The 17,034-nt window shown below is 38.5% G+C and overlaps 1 long non-coding RNA gene across 1 annotated transcript in view; it reads left to right on the top strand.

Moving 5' to 3' along the window:
* The window catches only part of LOC117424574 (uncharacterized), a 100,029-nt gene that overhangs the window by 68,523 nt on the left and 14,472 nt on the right, over window positions 1–17,034 (top strand). The window contains exon 3 of the long non-coding RNA XR_004547911.3: window positions 14,454–14,678. This is a non-coding gene — a long non-coding RNA (uncharacterized LOC117424574). The remainder of the gene's footprint in view (window positions 1–14,453; window positions 14,679–17,034) is intronic.

Genomic DNA, 17,034 nt, shown 5'->3' with positions numbered 1-17,034 from the left:
AAACAAAAAAAGAGCTCTACTTTTAATAGGGTGTTCTGGACTCACAACAGAGGAAAGCAATCGACCACACTGCAATGCATCGCTTACTCTCCCTGGTCTGTATTTTAAAATAATTGTATCCAAGTTAGGTAGGGTATACTATTAAAAATAATTTTAAACTACTGAACTACTTTCTATAGCAATTCCTCCAAACCTTGCTTCAGCAAAAAAGATCCATTAGGATGTAGTGGAGCATACTCTATGATGTCACTCTTTGATAATAGAAAAACAAGCTGCTTCTCTTGCTTTCAGAAGTTGTTGTTTTATTGTTCAGTAAGGTGCAGTGAAGTGACAGTAGCTGCGTATTGTACTGTATAATGCCAGCGATTTTACAGGATGTTTTCTTCCCACTATATATGTATAACGGATATTTCTGCTTCTGCTTAAAGTTTCACTGTCCCCTTTCCATCCATTGTCCTTTTAATCCAAATTAGCCAATTTCTATTCTCGGTAATAACTGAGAAGAAAAGTTATTTTTAGCCAACAGGAGATCAAAATTTAATCATTTTCAGTTTAAATTTGGGCCTTTTTACAAACGGTACACTTCAACACATTTACAGGCAAACATACAATTAAGAGACACACATACACAGGTGTCCTGCTTTTTAACGTTCTTAGCTGGAGCATCATTGGGCTACGGCATCGTTTAGTTCAAATAGGGCTAGGTTTTAATTTCGTGGGGTTTTTGTACTGTTTTCTGTGCGACAACATGCAGCGTCTCTGTTGAAATTAGTAACTTAAATGTAACAAGTTGAGTCTTGTTTCCCCTGCTGGTTAGATGAGGAAACGTGATAAAAGTGCTGTCAACTCTGTCTCCTTTGTACGTTTGGTTAAGACGTTTGCTTGGGGGCTTACAGTATAAGTATCGCCTGACAAATATTAACGTTCTTAAACTAAAGCTAAAAAATAGAGATGGAAAGAAATACTTCCACTACCTCTTCTGTGGTTTCAAACTACTGTTTTTACTGTATATCTGTCTGTTATGTTAAATGAGAATTAGCTATTCACTAGCCGGGGGGTGGCAGGAAATCCATCAGCTCTGACCCCAACACTCCCTGTTCCACTGCTTTCAGTCTGGTTCCCAGAATCATGTGTTGTGGATTAATAGGCCGGGCTGGGGAAGGGGTTTGTTTTGGTCGTGTTTTACTTTGTTTAGACAGCTTGTGGTGGCTGCAGGACCTGGGGGATTGCAGTTGTGCATTAATATGGTGTAATTTGCTCTGGTCCAAGATCTTCCCTTTGCCTGTCTCTGCTCCCATGCTGGAGCTGTGCAGCACTACATGCTGTGTTTCAATGGTTTGCATTATTAACAGGTTTTTAACTATTGCTGCGCTTCTAGTTTCTATTTTTTTTGTGCTTTGGGATAGCCCAATCATGAAGAGCATTATATTTATTATTCTGTCTTTCCCCTGACCAAAAAAAAAGAGATGACTTTTGGCTTAAAGCAATATTCATGCTTGTTTCAATTTGTGGCATTGAGCAGTGAACCCCATTTAGTGGATAAATATGTGAATTACATGACAGAATAATGCAACACATAACATTAGTTCAAGTTGAAAGAGAGGAGGAGGATAGAATTATACATATGGAAATGATAAAGATGAATACATCTACCTTTTTAAAGTAAACCTACAGGATTTTGGCCTGCTGCTTCTGTAAATGGCTATTTTCTAAAATACTAGCCACTTACTTGTCTTCAGAACCTTTATGTGTTCAAAAATATTTACAGGTTACAATCTGACTGGGGCAAATTTTGCTTTAGGCAGTAGTTTTCTTAGTTTTTCTGTAATCCTTTCATCCTGTATAGTTTTCAGTTGAGCTTAAATTTTTAGCACATTGTTGCTATAGAACCGACTGAGAAATTCCAGCCGATTCTGAGAGGCATAAAACAAACCATGCCATTCCTGTACCATGTCCATCTGGTATTTGTATTAAATATTAATGTTTTAATTTCAAGTGAAATTGATAAACATTTGAAATAAGAAGCAGCTGTCCAGAACCCTTCCCATAGGATTGCCATACCCTCTATTAACAATTTAGACTGGAGCTGTAATTTGTTTATTTAGGTTTCTTGCTCTTAAATCCCATGTATAGATCCGAGTTCTATTAGTCATTTTACCTTCTCCTGCTTTTTCCATCTATTTCAATAAAACAGATGGCATCTGCTTTTTAATAACACATGTTCAGAGATGTACAAACGCTTATCTTTCAAACTGTGCACAGTCCACTGGGAGACTCTGCATTCTAGCATCAAAAGAATGGCACAATAGCACACTTAAAATATACCGCACTTAAAATATAAATATAGCATGACTTCATTAGTAATCCCTGGTTTACTTTTAACGTCTTCTTTAAAGATACATTTCAATTTGTTAAGCCAGTTTAGTTCCCATGGTAGGCAGAATTCCATGGCAACAAATGAACAAACGTTATGTATCTCTATATAGTACTCTAAGATTTTATTTTTTTTCCTCAAATGCTGGAAAACTGTAAACCTTGTTTCATATTTTTGGTCCAAATTGTTTCCTGGCATAGTCTTATCAGAGGACTTAGGTGTGTATTATAGGGTGCATTTCATTTTTAGGTTTTGGTCACATGGGTTAGTTCTGTACCACTGATGTGCCGATGTAATATAAAGATTTCTGTGTTTTTTTGTTGCATTGCGGAAATGGTTAAATACAGAACCGCAACAGAATTGCGTTTGACTATTTGCCAGAAAGCTGGGTCTCAGACTGTCAACCAAAAGTGTATTGACTGTGTGCACAGTACTGTATATGTGTGAATGACTGTATGCCACTGTTTGTGCTAGGAGTGTCTGCGAGTGAGCTTATGGGTGTTTGTGTGAGAGAGAGAGAGAGAGAAAAGGAGAGACCGTGTGTGTGTGTGTGTGTGGTCAGAATGAACGACTTTAATGATAATCAGACGCTCGACTGGGTGGTGTAAGAAGGCCGCTTGTGGCTGGTTTGAATTATTGACAGGAATCTGGCGGAGGAAAGCCCTTGCCTTTCCAAATAAATCTCTGGGCTGGAATTCGGTCCACTAATTTACATTCAGAGTGAAAATAGACTTTGTCCAGATCCAGTTTTCCCTTTTTTTCCCAAACTATCTCTGGGGAAGAATTAAGGAATGTGACGCATTTGGTACAAGACTGAATGTGGTATTCGATTTAATAGTAATAGTACAGGTATGAGTTTCTTCTCACTACTGCGATGCTGGCAGTATTGTTACACTTTTTTGTAAGACAGTCAATACCTGTACTGTACATGTAGATACACTTTTGCTTGCAGCAGGTAAAGCACCTAAAGGTAAAGTGAGTGCAGTTTTCCTCTTACAGTACAGCATGTTCCTGATGGAATTTCATATTAAATAAATAAATAAATAACACAAAATAAAGCTGTCAAGTTGTCAAGAGATGCCATTTTGTAGATTCTTCCAGTGTCTGCCTGAGTCCTCTTGATTTACAACCTCCCTGGGCTGATTTGTTGGAAAGTTCTAGAGCTCTGTCACTGGGAAATAATAATATATAGTTTTTACTCAAGAGCCAACTTCCCAACGTCTCAGTATGTTTAACAGGGAAAATGTGTTTTGAAACTTACAAAGTACCTCCACTGTTTTCAAACACACTTTCCCTTCACAAAGGGAAATATGTCATGTACTTTGAAACATGTCATCAAGTCTTAATTGCAACTAAACAGTTTAAAAGCCAGCCCTAAAGTTAATAGACCTGTAAAGACAAGCATGCCTGTCTTTTTTTTTTTTTTTTTTTTTTAATTTAGTCGTTGCCAATTAGTTTTTATTATTTTCTCCCCAATTTGAAATGCCCAATTATTTTTAGGCTCAGCTCACCGCTACCACCCCTGCGCTGACTCGGGAGGGGCGAAGATGAACACACGCTGTCCTCCGAAGCGTGTGCCGTCAGCCGCCCGCTTCTTTACACTCTGCAGACTTACCGTGCAGCCGCCTCAGAGCTACAGTGTCGGAGGTTACAGGCAAGCCCGTAGGCGCCTGGCCAGACTACAGGGGTCGCTGGTGCGCGGTGAGCCGAGGACACCCTGGCCGACCTAACCCTCCCTCCCCCCGGACGACGCTCAGCCAATTGAGCGCCGCCCCCTGGGAGCTCCCGTCCACGGTCGGCTGTAGAATAGCCTGGACTCGAACCGGCGACGTCCAGGCTATAGAGCGCATCCTGCACTCTAACAAGTGCTTTTACTGGATGCGCCACTCGGGAGCCCCCAAGCATGCCTATCTTAAGCAGTGCTTCTACATACAATCCTACTGATGTCAACATTCTAAAGGTAGAACAGCCCCCTGAAGTCATGAACGATAAGCCACTCATATGTGCCCTGCTGGTGCCCAGTGGGATTCTTGAAAGGCTTCCACCTCTGCCCCATCCCTGCTGGAAAAGACATTTGAATTGATCTCCCGTCTGTTCTGTGTTAGCCTCCCATCCCCTCTCCTTCTCTTCCCCAACCATCAAAGACAAGCAAGGCTGAGCTGGTCTTGCATACAGTGACATTTGTTGTCAAAAAGCAAAAACCTGCAACCTCCACTCTGCCAGAAAAAAATAAATCTGCACATCCGAGGGCTGATATTCTATCCCAGCTCTGATAAGTAATAGCAGGAGGCCAGGGCCGGAGGTTTTTTTTTTCTCTTTGTTTTTTAAAGGGAAGCTTTGATACATTTTAGCAGGATGTCAGGACATTATGAAAAAAGAAATCCGCTCTGTTTCAACACCTTTTCACATTCCCTTCCTACTGTGTATTTGTCCAAGTGTCTCGTGTCAGAGACGAGAAGGTCTGTTTCAGCAAGGGATTGGCAAGTCGGCTATGCCCTGGATTGGTTTGTAGTAAACCGGGGAAACTGGCTCTGTGCAACCCCCAGTGTACTGGTTCTTGCAGGCTAGACAAATACAGTACTCATGCATACATTACCATATACATGTGCAAGGGTTTCAAAATGTCAATGCAATACAATGGCAGCTTAATTATTCCTACAATACTATATTCAAGGGGGTCCATACTTGAATGGAGAAACGCATACCATAACCTCCAATACTTTGAAAGGAACTTGGTCCAGTTAAATAAATAATTGTGTGTGTGTGTGTCTATATATACGAAGTTGAAGGCATATGAAAGAAAAGTGTTTTTAAAAATGTACACAAAAGGTTTAAAAGATTAAGAAGATTCCTTTTCAGCTGTTTAAAAAGAAAAGTAAACACAGCGCAGTAAACTAGTTGTTCAAGATTTGTAACTATACAAAAATTCTGTGGATGGTGTGTGTGTGTGTGTGTGATATATATATAAATAAATAAAAATGAGACAGCAGGGAGGGGGTTAAAACCTCTCTGCAGTAAAAACATGTGCGGAATGCACATTTGTCTTGTTTAATTGTTTTTCTGTTAATTGTTTTATTGTTAATTATCACCTGCACCTGGCTGTGATTGTAAATTAGAGCCAGGTGCAGGGTTTATAAGGAGAGCAGTCAGTCTGCTCTGGGCTGCTGGGTAGGAGGCAGAAAGAGGTACTCTGCTTCCCAGCAGTCGTAAGGTAACGTGTGTGTGTGTGTGTGTGTGTGTGTGTGTGTGTGTGTGTGTGTGTGTGTGTGTGTGTGTGTGTGTGTGTGTGTGTGTGTGTGTGTGTGTGTGTGTGTGTGTGTGTGTGTGTGTGTGTGTGTGTGTGTGTGTGTGTGTGTGTGTGTGTGTGTGTGTGTGTATGTATGTGTATATGTATATATATGTATGTATATGTATATGTATATATATATGTGTATGTGTATATATGTGTATATATAATATATATATATATATATATATATATATATAATGTGTGTGTGTGTGTGTGTGTGTGTATATATATATATATATATATATATATATATATATATATATATATATATATATAAATGTGTGTATATAATATAATATAATATAATGTATATATATTTAAGTGACTCTTAGAAAGATCCCTTGTCAAAATTTTTTCTTTAGTTCAACAGAAACAGCTATTTGAAAAATCTTTTAAAAGTGAATCCATGTAGCATGTAGTTTACCATGGTTGCCCAGCATAATTTATCAACATTAATCCCCTACACACCACCAGGGCAATAAATGTACAAAAAGGAGCAACCCTGCCTCCCCCAGCAGTTTACACAATTAATAAAAAAATAGAAAAATGTACCAAAGCACATTAAATACCATAATTATAGATCTATTCAAGTCGGTTCTGACCAAACTGGTTGTAATGTATCTGTAAATCCCTCTGTGTCTTAGGGTATTGCATAACTGACAAATGCTCATGCAATGCAGTACAGTCCCATAGTTGATATAACTGTTGAAGCATAGATGCAAGTTCTAATATCCTGGTTTCTTTGAAGACAGATTACAATTGTCTGGTTTGCATTTATATACTAGATATACAAACTGCTGCAAGAGACTATTATCATTATCTATGCTATGCATAACCTGTGGATTGAATTGGAAAATTATGAAAGTATTAAGGGAACAGCCAGCGTGGCCAAAACTATTGACAAGAAATATGTGCTTAAGATGCAAATGAAGTTTGTAAATAGTATCCATATGTCTGTAAAAGATTAGATGGCACAAGGCTGAGAGAATGATACACAACACAGTGAACTGAGTCAGTGGCATTGGAGGAGAGTTTATAATGGGGAGGTCAGTCACAGACAGATCTTTTGGCGATTATGTCATAAACCACTGTTTTCTGACACTCTCCATGTGTCCCTCAATGCCTTTCGACTGCTTTCAATAGAAGAACACTTTTTTTAATTCACAAACCATTTAAGAAACTGATCACTGAGATGTCAACAGCACTTCCCTAATGTAACTGTTTTGGCTTGTGTGATTTCTGGATTCAAAACACTCACATGAGAGTAATTGCAAAGCATTTGACCCTCAGCATGTAATACAATAAGCATCACTTCTTCATATTGAATTGAACCCTTTTATCCCGTCTGGATTTCTCTGTTTCCTATACTGCACACTAGTGCATTTAGACCACTGTAACTAATTTATACCATCATTAATCTGCACAAAACGCAGCAGAAAGCAAGGAATCTGAATTCTGCTTTGTGGTGAGGAGGTCTCCTGCAGATCACAAGGGATTAAGAACAGCCCTCGAACAAAGTTTATATGAGCCGTTTTATTCAGCTATAAACTATTCAACCTATTTAACTTTGTATGCTGTATTTTCAAGATTTTATTAACTGCGTTTTCAAGATTTTCTGAGCAGTTACATCACTCAAGGTAAACAAATCTGAATTCCTTTGTTGTCATGGAGCTTGACACAGGTGACTTACTCCACCTGCATATTGTTGTTTTGACCCAGAGACAAATGCTCCAGGTTATCCCTGTAGCGTAATCCGAAACTTAGTTACTATAACATTTGAAAAATGCCATTTAGCTTCCCAATAAGACAGGACATTTGCTAGGAATTTGCACTGCAAATTTATTCCAGAAGGTGTTTCTTATACTGACTGTTAGAAGCTGCAGCTATAGATTTAGGAGACCCAATTTCACGGTTATAATTCATGCTAAGACAGGCTGTTGTGATGCCCATAACCCATGCAGTGTGAATTCACATTTGAAGATGTATATGATTGATATAAAATGGGATTGATTATCCCGAAGGATGGTGGTTTGTGGTCCCCGCCAAAGATCTGTCTCTGCCGGCTATGTAATGGAGAGCAGTAAGTAACTGTGATCCCGGGGATGATTGAGGCATTCCGGTGCTCTTCTATAGTAGGGGGACATCTTTCCAGCTCATCCTCCGTGCTGTCATCAATCTCGCTTATCTGCCCTGCAGCGCTCAGTAACTCTGCAATTCAAACTGGGGCAACAGGGACCCAACTTAGCATTCTTTGCGAAGATATCCTAAGCTGTGCCATTGCATTGAAAGCATATAGTCTGTCCTAAGAGTATACGTTTTTAAAGGATGTTTTATGTGTCTGACAAAAAATCTCTTACAAGGGCTATTTACAGTAATACGATAAGAAATCCTTAACAAATGCAAAGTGATTCATAGTTATGTACCCATTGTCAGTTCTTATTATGTTTGTGTTTTTTCAAATGTCCTTGGAAGACCACTGCTATAGGGCCATGCTGTAATTAATATTTGTGAGAAGCCATAGTGGCCATGGACAGTCATGGTCAAATACATGGTAAAGTATAGGGATGCATTTTGGTAAAACGGAGTGAAATCGTGGTAACAAAACAGGTGGTGTTGTAAACCACTGTACAGAAGGAGCTAGACTCATCGGAATTGTTGACAACAGTGCATCATACAAAACGTCACCAAAAGCATTAAAAAAGCACCAGGTAGAGTATACTAATATGGTAAAAGCATGGTAGAATATGTCAAGTCATCTTGAATAGGGTGATGCTGTATACTGGACTGCAGCACAAGTAATTGAAAATACCTGATGAAATCCTTCCATTCCAGCATATATCATTTCCAAGAGTGTGGGTCTAATACTTCCATTGTATTTTTGTATACATTTTATTTGATGCTGTCTTGCTACAGGACTTTAGGCTAGGGTACACTGGGTGGGGTTCCATATACTAGGACAGTGCAAACTCTTGGGTGCGTCGAGAGAGAAAAACAGAAACCCTGGTTTTCCTTCAGAAGCAGTGCCAGCCAAATGAATGCGATTTTAGAGATTTTTATTTTGTTGGAAGATCTCTTTTTTGAGTCCATCATGTACGGTATTATAGCACTCAGCTGCTTTTATTTTATTACACCGAGCTGTGGAACACTGATCCCTTACGATTTGCCAACCTTAAGAAAACACAATGTGGCACATGGACCGCGGTATCGATGCTATGCTTCAGTGGGGGAGGTCCCTGGTTCACTTCCCACCTCCGTCTGTGAGAAACCCTGCCTGCGGAAACCCAGATTGTTACAATATCTTAAAGAGGTTTGGTTGTAAATTGGATACCATCCTAGCTGTCTAACAGAAGCCTGGAGTACTGGGTATGCCTTCAATAAATTAATGAGAGTAAAATAAAATTGATACACTCTTCCTCATACTGTAGTACCAAATCACTTCCTGTGGTAAAGGCCCATTTCCATCGCCTGCCAATAAGGGGCCGTCCATGTGAGTGGTACTGTGTCTGTAAATTGTCCAAGACTTTTTTTTCTTTTTAATTACTTTTTGATTTTTATGCTTATTGCTACAATATGGCATTGACATTGTAAAACACTTCTCTTTTTTTAGGAACTTGTAATTAGGCCTACTTTTATTTCTAAATTAAAGACAAGCCAAACTGCATACAGTTTATATGCCATACTGCCATAATCTTATATATATGGGATGTTGATTTTAGATACATTGAGTTATCCGTAGTTTTAAAATAAACCATTAAAAGGGGAAGTGTTCTGTAAATATCATGAGCAGCAATGCTCTTATTGAGTTACTGAATTTGAGATTGGAACATACATTAGAAGGGAGGGTAAGCCTTCTGATGACAGTATTTGCAGAAAGAGAAAGCTGTTAGTTAGCATGCAGTATCTATCCAGTCCAAGAAAGGTTAATCGCCACAACTCATAATCTGCCCATAACATTAAATAAGGATGTTAGCCACAGTGTTTTAAACATGTAACATCAACGGTGCTTGATTTAGTTTTTTTTATGGCCAACAGGCAACATGACTTCATTAACTACAAACTTTCAAGAAGAAAATGGTTAATGCCCAAATACTGTGCTTGCATGTCTCAAGACAGCAATATTTTCAAAAAGCGATTAAAGCGATTCAGGTGCTCCTAAAGCTGTGAAAACTATGATTAAGTGTAGATCTTCTGGAGGACTACAAGGCTGGGAGGTGTGAAGGTGGGTGGTCTTCCTTCCATTTTCCTGGGAAGTGTTCATTGTAGGAGAAATCCTCCTCCTTATATATATATATATATATATATATATAAATTAGCTCAAAGAGCCAGTAGATATATACAGTAGATTCCGCTTATTAACAACCTCTCGGTTCCCAGAAAGCCCCTGTTTTCAAGTGTATTTATATGGAACAACGATATATACTGTAGGTGTACAAATATGGCACTGAAAATACACATGTTTTAAATGTTAGTGTTAAAAAATTAACACGAGAAACACGAAATACCCAAACATAGAACTGTTTACTTCATGTGTGTGTAAAACTAAATAAAAGGGAGTAGGCTTAAGTAGTACTACACAATGATGTACAATTGTCCTTACAATGAGTAAAGCAAACATAAAAAATGTGTTGCACTTACAATCAATTCTAAAGACACTTTTAAAATCAGAAATTGTCCAACATTGTCTGCTTTTTACAATGTACCACCTCCCGCTGTAAATCCATCTCAGTTTTGCGTGCAGCTTCGTAGCCAGTTTTAAAGCCACGATTCTGCCTCGGTCTGCTAGAAACACGCAGTTGCGAAGTCAGTGTGTTATAAAAGCTGCATGAAGTATGTGCATAAATCATGCAAGTGCGCTCTGTAGCACTGGCAACTAGTAATAAAGTTGTCAGTAAGCGGCGTGCAGTTGCTAAAATAGGAACATTAAAGTCTATGGGACGGGATTGGTTCCTGGGAAGATGTTGTGAATAACCGAAAGTTGTCTATCAGGGTTGCTAATAACCAGCATCTACAGTGTTAGTAGGTTTTTTTTTTTTTTTTTTTTTTTTTTTTTGTCAACAAGTTTCCGCGTGTGCTGTTTACTGTTACAGCAGAGGTTTTTAACAACAATTAAGATTTATTAGTTGTTTATTATAGGGTGTAGCACTTTTCCCACGCTCCGCAAGGCGCGTCAGGTGTCCCTGTATTTAAAATGACACACTGTTATTAAAGAAAAGCCTAAGCCTAATTATTAAGGGAGTAGAGATATGTGCTGCAGTTTATTTAGGGATATGACTTGGATAAACTATACTTCAACATAAAAAAAATAAATGAAGACACACTAAGTAAACACACAACAATAGTCTGGTTGAAATTGGGAGTGCCCAGAGCAAATCTGATAGGCTTCAGACTCCAGTCCAGTAAAATGAGAGCGAGCATGGGCTTGGCTCAGCGCTGTAATCTGATTTGGAGGGGGAATGAGTTGCCTCACATGACCGGTTTAGCAGAAGATTGGTGCAGTGTGCCAGTTTCCCCTGAGGAGAGGGGAGGGAACGTCAGGCCAGATGTGGGTGAAGGCAGGCAGGCAGGAAGGCAGGCAGGCAGCTTTTTAGATCCTTTAGGTGAGGGTTTTTGTAGTTTTCAGGAGATGTTGTTTTTGTTTTGTTTTTCTAACTTAGTTTTTGTTTTTTATTTGATACTTTTGTTTGAGGATGTCACATCGCTGCCCAGAAAGGATACAGGAAGATCACAAGCTGGTTAGTTTAGTGTTTTACCAGGCTCTTGTTCCTACCAGGGATCTGTTATTGGTTTTGAAACAGTAGTCAGTTTTCAAATTTAAACTTGACTCAAATTGTCAATACTTGTCCCTTAAACAAATGCACCATTTCACAATTACTCATAGAATATTGTTTAGATTTAGACCAGTCTTTAATCAACAGGAAAGGAGAACAACAGTTGTCAAAGCTTGAACCAAACAATAAGTAACAGGCCTATCAGTCTCCTTTGTTTGTTTGTCTGTCATTTTGTAACATTAACATTGTTGTGTTTTTTTTTTCTTTTTTAGGAAATAGTAAATTAAATATTTAGAAATTATGCCCATAGTCACCTTCATTGTAATATTTAAAATTTTGAACATATTTCATATATTTAAAATTCTACACAAAGAACGTGCTTGCATATTTTCAACACAATTCTAACATATATAAAATGTATTGTCAGTAAAAAAGCTATAAACCAATGACAGATTTAACTCCATATTATCTGGCCTCACCTAGGCTGTTTCCACTGGCAGCACAGTGAGAGAGAGAGGGACAGAGACAGACAGGGAACTGTTGTTTGAATAACTGGACTTCACACAATTTTCATTTTCTTGTTCATGAAAAGCAGGAAGCTCATTAAAAGCCCCCCAGTCAATGCTGTTGTCTTCCGCCTTTAAGGGGAGCGGTCGGTGTAAGAAAGGAGAGCTGGGTCTAGGAACCTGTGTGCTTTCTAACTGAGGAAACGCACACAGAGGATGTGGTGGTGAATGTTCTAATCCCAGCTTCTGCTGTTAACGGGAAGTTTTACACAAGAAGAAATCTGCCTCCCGCAATCCTGATCATGGCAGTTATTGCAGAGAGCAGAGGGGGCTCACCATGACCTCAGATACTAATCAAAGCCAGCTTGGGATTAGAGTTTTTTTATTTTTTTCATAAGGGCATAACACAGCTAGAATTGTCACATCAAGCAAATGTTATGTCATTCAAACTCGTGCATTTAACCATAGTAGTCTATACTAAATTCTTACAGTTTTGGGAGTGCTCCAATTAAGTAATTCACAGCATATTAAACTATGATTCCAGTTCAGATGATTTGCAGTATTGTGAAAAGGGAAATAATTGAAGGGATAAGTAGAACCCTCAACCTCTTCCACTAACCCTCAATTTTGTGATTTTTCAGTAGAGCTATTTGGGCTTATGAAGAGTTGAAGACTGTTGCAGACAGTCGTTTATGTGCATACTGTCTAATTTTGGGTGTAGCTAACTGGGTTAGAATTATGCTCCTGCAGTTCATTCATGTTTGATAAGAAATTTGGGTTAGCATGTATTGTAAGGTGCATTGCTGGTTTATATACAGTACTGGATTCTCCTGTCCTGACTGAAATATATTTTTGAAAGTGTTTATCTGATTCTGTGATTCTGACATTGATAAATACATGTCTACATATTTGTATTTCTTTTTAGTACTGTTATATTGCGTTTGGTGACAACAACAAAAAAAACTAGACTCTAATAATAAGTAAACACAGACTGCCTCAACTTTCCATTTAAAAAAAAAAAAAAGTGTTTCAAAGACTATTTTTTAGTTGTTTTTTTTTTAACTCCACAAACGTAGCCTGAATAGAATAACAGCAAAAACACACTCTTACTTAATCTGCAATGTTTTGTTTACTGTGTTTTTTTTTGTTTGTTATTTTTTGTACATTCCAGCCTCTCCGTTGAATCACTTCACTTGAGGTTCTTAAAGCAAGTTGTTTGTTGCTTGGTAACACTGCATTAGTTGCCCGGGTGACCAGCAAGGTTCTTGTGACACTTAGAAAAGTAAACGATACCTAAACAGGCCCGATGTAAAGGGTTCCCTGCGCGGGTGTTTGCTATATTACATCATGCTCGTAATTTGACATTGTAGGAGACACTTCACCTGGTTTCCCATGAGAAAGCTGCAAAAGAAGCCCTGTCACTTCAGTGTGCCTCCGTGAGACACTTTTTCCCAGTAGAAAATGGCTGTGAATGGAGCCACTTTCCCTTTCTTCTTGTGAACTACAATGGAATAAGCTGAGACCTGTATAATTAATGAATATAAGGGCAGGCGAGTGTTTTTATTTTCCTACAGCAGCAATTCCAAATCTATTTTACATGGCTGTCCTCAATTCACCTGGAGAACCAAACCTTTGTCCTGGTTTCTCCCACATTAGGAAACAATTCAGTGTCATCAGCCAATCAGCTTCCAGCTCTAGCTAGCTCCAATAGACGGTAGATGCCCACTGGAACATCTCTGCACCAACTGAATTAAATTTAAAATCAATCCGTGTGTACACTGGCTTTTTTAAAATTACATTAAATACCACCCTAAAATGCCTCCTGTCTCACCATGTTTCTACCTTCAGCCAAAGCCTTTCTCTCCTGAAAATGCTGCCACACAGCCTACTTGGTATACATACAAACCACTGGGGAAAAAATACGCTTGGCAATTTAATGGTTAACATCAGCGAAAGAGCCAATCTCCCCAAAAGGTACAGAAATCACTGTGTGAGAGCAACAGCTGTTCAGCTTCTACCTGACGCTAGTCTGGAGACAAGAGAAATCATAGCTCAATTCGCAACTATTGGACAGCAGATGTTCAGCAAAAACACAATTGGTCTACAATATTATCCTCAACTGGATCCTCCAAACAAGACTCAAAACCAACCATCAAGCAGTGAATCCTGTTCCTGTCGCTACTACGCCAGCCAGTCCACTCCCTGTCAGCTCCAATAACAAGCAGTTCAGACTCTATCGTACACGGACTGTTCAGTAATTGCGCCATTTATTTCTCAGGCAATGCCCAGATTATAAATTAAGGTTTAAAACCCTAACTAAAATAAAATTTGATTTACTAAATAAAAACTCGGGGATGGTCAACTATCATACGGTAGAGCCATCACTGACAGACATTAATTACCACTTAAGTAAAATATGTAAATAAAATGTTGATAAGAATCTTGCAAATTTCATTTAGTCGCGCAGATACCATATGACTTTGCTAATTTAATTGAAACTAACCTTATTTCTACAGGTCATCTCTATCCTATCTGCAATCGGTATCCATGTTATTAAAGAGAAATTAAATGGTCATTAACCACAGGCCATTTGCCAGCAGTGACTGTCCTTGGATAACCGTAGTCCGAAGAAGTTGCATGATGGACATTAAACATAAGCCTTGCATTGACTGGCCATGAATGACACTGGGTTGTCTCCGGGTCTTGTGCTGCCAAAGAAATGGACAACAATGACAATGCAGGTAAGACTTTGAGAGACTTCCAGTTTCTTGGTCTGTTTACCTCTCCTAGTTTATGTTTCCTAAATGTCCACAATATTCCTAAATATGCATATGTGCTCTTTTGAGCCTCTTCACTTAAACCAGCCAGTCAGTGAAAAATTGCTTTCCTGTGTTTAAAAGAGAAAACATCTAAAATGCACATAACCACTCAACACTAAGCAGATTCTATTACACACATATTGGGGACATATAATGCAGTAATTAATAATGTAATTGGTTACTAGAGTGTAATTTTAATGTAACTGCTTTGTAATTAGAGTAGCCATGTACAGCAAGTAACAAAGTTAACAATCAATAACAACACAGAGTACCCATTAATTACCATTGTCATGGAGTGATAGTAACCATTTGTGTGTTTTATGATCATTTCAGTGGGATAATTAGAAGACATAAACACAGCTGTGTGCACAGCAGTATCAGAGCCTTAATTATGAAGTACTTATCAAGCAATTCTAAAACAATTACCTAATGATAACAGTATAAAGACGAGAAATGAAGTGCAGTTTATAAACCATTCCTAATTAATTACTACAGTATGTAAAATGTGCTGTCAAATGGGAAGCCTTGCCAATGTGGAGAGACACGTGTCTGCTTTCGGTGGTGTCATTATTGGTGATTTCAGATATGTGTGTTTCACCAGATTCGACCGCTCTTGGGCATTCACGGGTTTACAATTCTGCAGCACCCTTTACAGTGTTAACACATTGATACTATTCAGTTAATGCAACACAGACTCTGAGCATTTTTAGGCTGTGCACCAATTGGCTGAGGTCCCTGGAGAGGGCTGATTTTATGTATCTGGAACTTCTGAACAATGCCACTTGTTCCCGAGATCGGGTTTCATTCCAGGTACTGTACTCTTCCGATATTTGCGTTAGTCTGATTAGGGAGTTATTACAACTGTTTAAATGACTTACCTGTAGTTTTTATTTTCATTGTTTAATATCCTGACAACTTTTTACACTTACAACTTTAAAGTCTATTTGAAATCTCTTTTCAAAATGTCTGCTCTAGTGCACTGGTATTGCAAGGATTATTGGCCACATTGTCAAACAGTAACACAGCAATAACGATCCATGATGTGGTACGGAACAGAAAAGCCAGAGCACTTGTTAGGTTTTATTTTATTTTTTGTATTGCTCTTCCTGTAGTGATTTTAGAGGACAGATCTCAAACTCGAGTGCACTAGAGCAGTCATATTGAAACAGATTTTAAAGTTGTAAGTGTAAAAAAAATTGTCAAGATATTAACCATGAAAATAAACATTACAGGTACATTATTTACACAGTTGTAGCAACACGTGGGGATGTGTAATGCTATATTTTTCGGAACCCCACTACTTACTCTTTTTAAGACAATTCATGGTACAGTTTCATAATCTTAAATACATCATCTAATGCTGATTTGAAACAATTCGGCAATTAAAATAAAACAAAAAAGCTTGAAACTGTTAGAAAAATCTAATTAGACTCAGGAATGAGAAGGTTAGTAGCCTTTTTCATTTCAGTGTGTGATTTAACATTCACAATGCAATATGGAATAAAAAGGGGCTTTATGCTATTTAAATATTAGGGTTCAAATTTGTTGTGAAATACTTAACAGGGCATTTCTTTTTCATTCTTGATATGAGATGTTATGGTATAGCAGCTAATTTCTGAAATGTCCTGATGTTTGGAAAGCAATAGGAAATGTGAGTCTTGGCAACATTCAAAGGAAGGGAAAATTTAAGATGGAATTAAGGTTCTCTATGTGAAACAAGATGACTTACTCCACCAAAATACAACTGACAACTTAAGTCACAGCTGTTGAGGAATGGTAGGCCTGAAAAACAGCCAGTGTGAATAACAATGAAGTCAGTGCCTCATGGAGGTTAATTGAGTGGTAGTGTAACAGCACATGTGGAGATCTAGAAAAGGACAGCTTTTCAAACCACAGGTATAAAAGGTGAGGCTTCAGGAAACAAACTTTAACTGACCCCTGTGGCCCGCATGTTGGGAGCCTTAATCAGTTTGTTTCCCTCTCAGTCAAAAAATATAGCATCAAGTGGGGTGGGGGGTTCTGAATACAACGCAAGAGAGATAAGATTGGCTGCCAAAGTGAGCTTGTCTGACAGGTTGGGGCCTGACGAAAGGGGGGGGGGGGGAGCGATGGAACGTGGCGCCTTGCAAGTTCCACAACCTTAAAAAAAAAAGATGATTGATGTTATGACAGGCCTTTCCTTCCCTTGGGTAAATCTTAGTTCATATCAGGTATTTTCTCTGGTCATGCAATTACTCCGTACAAGGAAAACGACACTGACACACCTATAGACCTGACC

Source organism: Acipenser ruthenus, chromosome 19 (genome assembly GCF_902713425.1).
Source record: "Acipenser ruthenus chromosome 19, fAciRut3.2 maternal haplotype, whole genome shotgun sequence".
In the NCBI taxonomy this organism is placed as follows: Eukaryota; Metazoa; Chordata; class Actinopteri; order Acipenseriformes; family Acipenseridae; genus Acipenser; species Acipenser ruthenus.
Note: the sequence above shows the minus strand (reverse complement) of the source record. Positions and strands in the feature narration are given on the sequence as shown.